Source organism: Juglans regia, chromosome 1 (assembly GCF_001411555.2).
Source record: "Juglans regia cultivar Chandler chromosome 1, Walnut 2.0, whole genome shotgun sequence".
NCBI lineage: Eukaryota > Viridiplantae > Streptophyta > Magnoliopsida > Fagales > Juglandaceae > Juglans > Juglans regia.
In genome coordinates this window covers 14250551-14261235 of record NC_049901.1, presented here as the reverse complement: position 1 = coordinate 14261235, position 10685 = coordinate 14250551, and the positions used below count along the sequence as shown (strand labels likewise).

The 10685-nt window shown below is 32.1% G+C and overlaps 1 non-coding gene across 1 annotated transcript; it reads right to left on the bottom strand.

Moving 5' to 3' along the window:
• Positions 1–609: 609 nt before the first annotated feature.
• Positions 610–683, bottom strand: TRNAV-CAC. The gene has a single exon. It is a non-coding gene; the product is annotated as a tRNA-Val (tRNA).
• Between the last annotated feature and the right edge of the window lie 10002 nt (positions 684–10685).

The window sequence follows — 10685 nt, the reverse complement described above, 5'->3', positions numbered from 1 at the left end:
TTTTTTCATATTTGAAGATATATTATTCATCTTTAAAAGTAATATTTTATTCAAAAATATCAAATCCAAATACTTTAATATTTTATATGTTTTATTATGTGTTTATTGAATAATTAGGTTGAGGAAACAAATTAATTCTAAAATAATAATTTAAGTAAAAATAAAATTATTAATTAACATATAATTAGTGTAGGAAAATTTGTTTAAAATAATATTATTAAGAAATTAATATTATATTATTATTTTGACTAATCTAATATAAAATTATGACTTTAAGAGTTTCGAATTTATGAAAAATATATATTTTTAACTAAATTTTAGAGATGATTTTAATAGAGTGAATGCTAATATTCTAAGCGGATGCTAGTGCTATAAACAGTAGTCAGTTAAATTTATAAAAATGAATTTCTTAATTAAAAGTTGGACAAATTTAAGATAGCCACTGCTAGTACTATTGCTTTTAACTTATTTTGTCATATTTCATGGGGCTGGCTGCTGCCGTATTGTTGTCATTGGAGTAGGCCGTCTACTCAAAAGTGAGGTGGACGGAGTCACGGACGATTGGATTCGAGACACTCAGATCTATCATCTAAAACAAATGAGAATCGATGTCTGAGCCCGGGTTCGAACCGGGGACCTCTAGTGTGTGAGACTAGCGTGATAACCAACTACACCACCCAGACGTTGATATTAGCTCCTCCTTCACAACTTTTGTCCCTTTGAATAAAACGCAGCTCCTCCTCGGATAAATATATTTCTTTATATATAATTAGACTAGAAGTTTCAAATGAATAATTATTACAAAAAATTATACTATTAAAAATAAAGAAGAATGGAAATAGTTTTCATAATAAAGAATATGATAAAGAACAAGAAGAATGTTCAACTTTAACTATAAAAGATGAAACAGATAATTTCATTAATACCCTTGAAAAGATAAATTTTCAAAAATGGTATACTGAGATAACAATAGATTTTATAATACATGTTTAAAAATGAGAATATTTTTATAAAGTAATTTTATTTTATAAGAATATTTCTTATTTTAAAACATAATTATGTAAAATATTATAAAAAAAATTACCTGTGTTTATCATTTCTTAATTGAGATATTTTTCTTTGATTCTAGCAATTTTTTTTGCTGAAATATAAAGAGACGTTTTATAACTATAAATAATTTTTATAAAAATAAACTCATAAATTAAAGTGATTTTATATTATAAGTTAAATCTATTTTTCAATAAAATTGACTTTATAATTTTACGTATCACATCAAATCACGTCAGTTTTAAATTTACTTTTATGCAATATCTATGTGGCTAAATTATTTTTCAAATATAAAAAAAAAAAATTGAATGAGAAAATAGAAAAATGATTGGGTTAATTACACTTTGCCCCCTCGAACTTTCACTTAATTCATAATGTATCTCCGAAATTAATAATTGCATCAAAGTGGACCCTTGAACTTTCAAAATTTTCCAATCCGGCCCTTCCGTTTACTAGCAGCGTCAAATCTAACGAAAACTCTCTACACGTACTGGCTACTGCTCATGTGCATAACATTCATTGCAAAGATATAATTTTCATCTAATTTATTATCATTGACCATATAAAATATAAAATAATACCGGCTTTTAACTAATAATAAATCACAAATCATTAAATAAATTTTTTTAATAATTTATATATAGTTAATGAATATCAAAGAATTTCATTGTGTACATAGATTATTTATACTTGCTTGTAACTTAGGTATAAATTTTTTTTATATATGATTAATGATTAATTATTAATTGATAGCATATATTATTTTATATTTTATATGGTTAATGATAGTAAATTAATTGAAAATTACATCTTTGTAGTGAATTCTCATTAGATTTGACGCTGCTGGTAGACTGAATGGGGGATTGAAAACTTTTGAAAGTTCGAGAGTCCACTTTGATGCAATTATTAGTTTCGAATGTATATTGTGAATTGAGTAAAAATTCGAGACGGCAAAATGTAATTAACTCAAAATTATTTGTATTAACAGGATATATAAGTTTTTTACAATCATTTTATAAAAAGAAAATTTATATTATCAAGCTGTTATACATAACATATTTAGTAAAATATTTATATGACATAATTTAATTTGTAATGATGTGAATAATATATTCTGCGTGTTAGAAATACTATATGAAAGTATACAGCGAAAACAATATTACCTTGTTGGTAAATCGTAGATCTAGTGCGGTTGTTCTACGGATTCTCTAGCATTGTTCATCCACAATCTTCACATCGATGGCGAAGTGTGCTACGTGGTAATACCAAAGCAACACTCATAAATTTCACAGCCTAGATGTCGTGACTAAAGAGAATACTTTTAAGAAAGAGATTATTTGAGATGCAAGTGTGTCATCCAAAGGGGAGAGGGGCTATGTAAATAGTCATTCTAAACGTAACCTCCAAGGTCATTAAGCGCCGGCCATCAAGTCTCATGAATTAGCCCACTTCATAATCCTCAAGATAAGGGGAAGGGGTGTCCACTATGGGTGTCCCTTTCTTACATCTCCCATTCGCACATAGTAGGCAAGACCTTAGGTTTGTATCTCTCAATATATTATCAATATTGTTCATAATGACAAATAGGTTGTACGACCATCGAGCACAACTATAAAAGAAAAATGGCAGCACTATATCAAATCTCTCGAAGAGAAGACCAGCATAGCAACATCCCTAAAAGTGTTTCGTTATGCCCATACTCATTTGGTCACATTAGACTATGCATTCCTAATCCCTCTTGAGTCTGAATGACTCAGAGTAATATTCAATGTCCATAAAACATAATATACTCACATTTATGTCGTAACTTCCAAGATGCAACATAACTTGTCTACAGTGAGTACACACCAATATTGATGTGTTACCAAATAATCTTCCATTTTTCCTTATTTCATTTAGTTTCAGTTTAGTTGTTTTCTCAGTAATTTTTCTTGAGATCGTATCATTCATGGTCATAGATAACATGCCAAAGTAGTAGACACTAAAACATCAACCTCGTAAACTAGTCAAAAGTCTCCTAAGGGCATAAATAAATTAAAGTCATCAATTATGACTTACAAGACTCACAAAGTGAGAAAGCAGGGATCGATTCACTCACATTGTCGCAAAAGCACATATACATGTTACAGTGGAGTTATCTTTCCAAAGAAATAGCGTATATCTAGTCTCAATTCACTGTACAGATCTTAGTCTAGCCTCTATCTCAGCGCCTAATCCGAATCCCTCTATTTGCTCGCTATCAGAAGCGCCAAATAGGTTTTCGCATCTGGCTAAACCACATGCTACATAGATTGTGGGTAACCAAGCACAATCATTTTAAATATGATGGATCTCATCTTAGCTCTCACTAAAACAATATATCTTTTGTGTCTCACAACTTGTCCATAAAACTTGTCCTTTTCTGGACAAGTTCTGAATGATACATTGTCTCATTTTTGCTCGCTACTCCTTTATAGCGCCAAAGGCGATCGCTCGTGTGAGTGAGCCGATCTAAACCTGTCGATTTACCTTTTTTACCATTACTTCCAAATTTATGGTGAATGTGTGTGCTTATAAAAAATGCTTCAAATCATGCCACATGATCATAGAATACATCAGTATCATGTGCACGCGAGCAATACCATGAGGTAGAGAGAAATCACTTGGTCAACTACAAATTATTAATCACAACTCTCAAGTGGTGTTTAATGACCATTTCTCTCATTGCGCATTCTAATATGTAGTAACTTTTCAAAACATGCTCCTACCAAGAGACTCTGTTTTTACATATAAAAGTCCTTTACTCAACAATGAAGTCAGCGACGACTCATCGCGAATCTCATTTAGGTCAAACTCACAATATAAGCCTTAGATTCTAGTCAGCAAGTCCAACTACAATTTTTAAAAATCTACAAAGTGATTACAAATATCATTCAACAAACTTAAATTGCGACTTTAAGGTTACATATAAACTTCTTGTACTTAACAAAAATATGTGAGATAAGCATAATTTATTTTGCATTAAGGGTAAAGTGATTGAGACCTTTGTCCTCAAAGATAACCATAATAGTCTAGTCATTACTTTTAACGACAATCGCATCACAAACTCACTTAATCAAGTAAGACATATTTACCCTCTAACAAAATCTTATTAGTAACTCTCATGAGCAAACCATAATGGAAACACCAAATAGTATAGGCAAAATTAGATTATTTAGTATTTTCTATCTCATTAATTGTTTATAGATTTTGAACAATAGCTCATAAAAATTGTTTTCTTATACACAGTCTCACGAGACGTAAAGTCTTAGTTACTTTTCACAAACTCATGTCTATCATCTTGTAGTATGGAAAACCTCTTATTATGCAACAATTAATTATCTAAAACAACTAATTTGTCATACCTCTTAGGATGATACTTTTCTAATATTGTCAACAACGTTCAAAGAACTCCATTTTATTCAATAGGTTGTTAATAAAAATGAATAAATACATTGCGTATCTTTGAATAGATGGTTTGTTTAGGCCGTATGTAAATAGCACCAACAACATTCATTCGTTTTTTGTACTAAAATAATATTAAGAATAATCATGCGCTCAAAGTACTTTATGTCTAAATATCACCAAAGCTAAATATCTAATTCTCCTATGATAATAAACTATTTAACTCATTCAATAAAAGTTAAAATAAATATGCGATTAATAACTATCTAAAGACAATTCAATTATTGTCAATAGATAAATTTATAACTCTATCAACTTCACTTTTATTGTGTCAATCAAATCAACAACCCATGTTGGATCATTAAGTGAAGTGAATCTAAGATTCTATATTGAGATTCCTACAATGTGAATTGAATACATTCGGCGGAGCCATAGTACAAATATTTTCTTTTAGTCTCTAAACGACAAAATAATATTGATATATCTCTTCCATGTTATTTATGAAAATCTTTATATTTTATAACTTTTGGGAGTCACTATAACTAGTGGTACACCATCGCTTAAATATATACTCACACTAGTTGAATTACTCCCACTATTTTTTGTGATCTTTTATAAAACATAAAAATAAAAATATTAATATTAAGGTGATGTGGAATGAAACTAAGGTAATATAGAATGAAACGTTCATTCTAGAAAACAAGTGTTACTCAAATCCACAATTTCCTACCCTAGCTGAAAATATGAGTAGTTTTCCTGACTCAACCAAAAAATGATCAAGCTTAGATCTTTTAGATTTTTAATAAAATTCATGTTTGCACAAAATAGTCATTCAGCATTTCTTAATGGCGAATGAACTTGATCTAAACACTACAAATCAGAATTAAAGCCGCAACTCCATATTACATCAATCCAAGTGTGATGTAATAACTGTTTCGTGCCATGATTCATTTATAACTCTATTCCCAGCAAGTCATTAAACTGCAAGATAATTGTTCTTATCATATAACTTATACGATTGCGATTTGAAAAAATATATTTTCCTTAAAAAAAATTTGAATCGCATTTATATGATGAAACAATATTTTTATTATCTAAGTCCTTAGTGTGCATGTATAGAAACTTTCACATAGAAAATGCTCATTTTTTTTTTAAAATTTTTGACTCTTCCAAATAAAATAGAGATATCATTAGTGAGAAAATATTCAATTTCTTAAGCTTCGCTCTCATCATCCTATGCCTTAATGACACATTTTGGTATACCATCTCTCCACCTGAGAAATAATATCACCGAGTCAATGGGTGACTATCCAACTCCTAAACCTCTAGGAATTCTCACTGACATCATTGTTTTCGATGTGACTTAAATCAAATTAGGTCTAGACTTATGTAATATTGCATTAAAAGAGCTAATAAAAATATCGTTTTGTGCAATAAATGTAGTATGTGACGTTTTAACTGCTAACTAGCGATATATCTAAATTTCTTGCTTACTCAATATTTTTTATATTCTCCAATACACTATAGGAGGGAAAAGAAAAACCTTGCGATAAATAATCTTAGCCTAAAACCTATCTTGTATTAGTGCAACCATGAGCTAAATTTGTAGGCTTAATTAAGTCGTACCTAATTATTCAAACTTTTGTTATAGTTACCATGCAAATTTTTAAGATGTTTGGTATTACATTAGTCTTAAGGGTGCTCCTAAATTTATATATCTTTAAGAACCATTTGTTCCTACTAAATAGAAATAAAATTTTAGTAAGATTACCAGTGCTAATACTACAGGGAGTTGCATTGATAAAACCTTTAAAATGAATGTGCCAATCAATAATATATTTAACACTCTTGTAGACTCGAATTTTAATATCCTTACTTGCCAGACATACTAGCAAGTTTTAGAGGGTATATGCCTATGTGTTAGTTAATCTAAGTTTATTCAAGATTGTAATGCTCAAACTCAACTATAACATCAATTAATATTTGCGTTACAAAAAAAAAACAATGCGAAAATTTCATTATTACCCATAAGATTTTCAAAGGCAAAATAGTAGTTTAGCTCTATCTTATAGTTGATCCATCCAACTTCGATGAAACATGTAGTGCATGTGTCCCACGCACACTTTCAATTTTACTCTAGACGCAGAGATTTATATAATAATGATGGTCTAAGACTATCTAACACTCATAATAATTTTCATTCGTTTCCAACTATTGCTCATGTAGGAGATTAATATGACAATTAAGTCGTATACATAATCTCTGGTCTTTCTTTTCGGTTATCTCAAAGTTACTAACCTATGCGCATTTAACTGCACACACATATAAGAAATTTGTTGCATTAATCTAAGTCAGAACAAAAAATAATTAATACACGTCGCAAGATCGAAAAATCGTTAGCTTCTTAATCATTTCTTGCATCACAATGCCTAATTATTAATTTCTAACTTAATTTTCGTGCAAATTTATCTATTATAAGAGACTAATTTTAAGTCAATCTCAATTATTCTCCCACTAGGTAAGCAATTTACCAAGGTAGTCACATGCAAAAATAATTTTTTCTCAGATCGAAGAATTTCATTTTGAGCAAATTATAAGCATGGACAATACAAACTCGAACTACTTAATCCTCTATTTTATCACATCTAAAAAAAATTTAAAGACTAATTCATAAAATTAGTCTAGAAAATACTAGTGATAAAATAAGCTCATACAATTACATGTAATCACAATACATGTACAAAAATAATCACATCATATTTCATCCAAATAATTATTATTTACAAACAAATAATAATCTAGATAATTTATGACATAAAATAAAATGCCTAACAAATATGACAAAATAATATCATGACAAGCATGTACTCAATAATTATAATCATGCAAAAAACTAATTTCAGAAATATAAATATTTTATATCACAATTATATGCTGAATTAATAAATAAAATCGACAAGCACACTAACAATAAGCTCTAGCCAAATGGTTGAACTTATAGCCCTTGTGTGTGAGGACTTAGATTTGAAACATCACTCAAGCATTTTGTCAAAAACTTGTGCCACTGATCTTGGATAGCCACTAGGCTGCACCCTCTTGGGTGCCCAGCTGCAGAGCAGGCCTGTGCCTGTTGGGCTCATAGCCCAGTCCACTAGCACCCTTAATAGGATATGATACGGGTCGGATTTTTAAAAAATAGGTTTTCAACCCAAAGATAATTCAAACCAAATTGTTTTTTTTAATTAAAACAGATGAATTTTGTAAAAACAAATTTACATGGGCCAGCCGAAGCTTGATTTAAAAAAGATCAAACCCAACCATTTGAGTCGAGACCAATTCAACATATAAAAAAAAATTCTCAGCTCAAACGAGATTTTTTTTCCCAGCCACCGCCACCCTATCAGCCACACCATGGGGCTCTCCCATCCATGGCAGGTAGCGTCTTATGGTACTGCTCCTCGTCAGCACCACCTCTTCCCGATAGTCAACGCTAATAACCATGTGTTGAAGAGTCATGCTCCTTGATTGAGCTGAATTATTGCGTATTTTGTACATTTAAAATTAATATATTTTATTTATTTAATTACATTATTATTGGTTTTAGATGAATAAAATGGTTAAGATGAATAAATCCGAGTTATGATTTAAATTGGTTAATAGCATGATTTATGCTTAATTTTATAACTTGTGATTTAATTGGACAATGTTCATTCACATGCACAACATATTTTTGATATTCTATTATTCTTATTTTATTTTATTTCTAGTTTCTATTATTTTATTTCTAATTTCAAATTCAAAGGACTTTAAAGTGGGAAAGACGTTGGAACAACTTAAAAACTTTCAACAAATGTAGGACTCTTCAAATAAGGATAATGATGGAGTCTGAAAGTAATTCGGATCAGAGTCCAAAATGCGTTAGGAGATAAAATGGATACACCCTAGTATTTTAATCATAACTTTCCTCTCAAATATAGGATTGATACAATTATTGATGCGTTGGAAAGCTATCTTAAAGGGCAACAAAGTTGTATTGAATAAGGATTTCCAAATTCAAATTTTTGAAATGCGTATGTGGCTGTCAAGTTGAATCCTAAAATTTAAGCGATTTTGTATGCGGGAATATGAAGACATTAGGGTTTATTTCCTACCTTATTTAAGCATATCATTAACACGAAATTGGGGACTTTTGCAGAGCAAGGCCGTGCATTTGAAGAACTCTTCGAGGGTCCAATTACCGCTCCAGCCGCCTCCTCCATTACCTACCACCTCCATCTCCATTCATTTGGCTTGCTCCTTTATTCCTTACTTTTTATTTAATTTCAGTTTAAAATTTATGGAATATTTTTGAGATATTTGGCTTAGAATTTTGGGCATTTTATTTGCTGTTTATTTATTTCGTGTTATTTATTTTTCTCGTTTCTTTAAGCTTTCAGTGAACAATGATTACAATTGCTATGGATTAATTTTGAGAATTTGTGATTAGAATACAATGATGAACCCTAAAATCTTCATTTTGGAGCTTTTCAATTTTTAGGCTTGATGCGCGACAATGTTTGCCGCATCACCCTAGGTAGGCACAGTGCTCTCATGCGTAGCACTGCACATGACATTGCTAATTGCTGCACCACCCTTGTCGGAGAGACGTGGCAAAGACGTGTGCAACATCATTACACTGTGATCACCTACAATAGAGCACATAGCTCTGCATGCGGCCCTACAAGCGGATCTACCCGTAGCAGATTAACCTGTTGCACCCCCAAGCTGCAGAGTTCTGTGCGCGGTGCTCGCTGCAGCATCGTTGTAGCCTGGAGTTGCACCTTGCCCAGCAGTAATACCTTTGCTACATCACACCGTTCCGTGGGGTCGTAGTACTGGTGAGTGACGTTTTACCTTCTCCAGATCTGCGGTGTAGCATGTAGCAGAACTCGCCATAACCTCGTGTACAAATCCTTTTAATCCAAGTCTACGACACTGCTTAGAGGTGCGCGATTGCAGCACCCTTGGATACATGTCATGTGGGTGCAACCAACCGTCTGGGGCGTGCATCACCTAGGTGTTCTCGCGACACAACACGGTGGTTGCTATGCCGCATGTGAACAGCCACACCAATGCCATGTGCTCCTCTTTGCATGGGTCGCAGTCACTTCCTATGCAACGGCTCTACTACTGCAATGACCACCTTAGGCAGCTCGTGGTTACAAATAATTGGAATAAAAATTCACGTCACAATAAAATATTATGTAAAAGAAATCATTACAAGCAAGACAAAACCATATCGGGAATAACCGATTAGGTTTTGATACCAATGTCAGAAATACTAGATCAAAGAATACAATAGAAACGATATTACTTTGTTGGTAAATCGTAGATCTAGTGCGATTATTCCATGGATTCTCCAGCTTTGTTATTTGTACACGATCTTTACATCGATGGTAGAGTGTGCTATGTGGTAATACCAAAGCAACACTCACAAATTCTACATTTTAGATGCTGTGACTAGAGCGAATACTTTTGAGAGAGATCGATTGTGATGCAAGTGTGTCATCCAAAAGGGGGAGGGCTATGTAAATAACCCTTCTAAGGTTGCGTTTGGTTCAAGACTCAGTTAATCTCAGCTGAATTTAGTTTAATTTTGAACTGAGTCTAACATCTAAACACTCAACTCTCAAATTATTAAACTCATCTCAACTCGAAACCTCCTTACACGTGGGACCCACAACCTTTTTCAACTTCTCATAAAAAGTACTAAACTAATCTTAACACCCAAACACAATTTAAACTCAGTTTAGATGGTCCCACATAGCTCTTTATACTACTTAACTCACTACTATTCATAAAGAACTGAGCTCAACTAAGTTCAACTCAACATTCAAACGTAGCCTAAGCGGAACCCCAGACTGACTATTAAGTAGGGGTGTCAAATCGTGTTAATGGGTCATATTCGTGTCGTGTCAAGGTATGTACATTATATTTAATGGGTCAACACGAATACGACCCGTTAAGGATTTGGTGTCAAAATCACTGTTTTTAATCTCGCACCGTACCGGCCGGTACGACTGATATTTGCTGTACCGGCCATTGGGCCGTTACATGTATCATATACGTTTCTTACCGGCCCAAATACCAGTGGAACCGGCCTCAATTTTGGCATGTACCAGCCTATATTTCGGTCTTCATTTTTTTTTTCATTTTTTCAAACTACAAGCTTACCC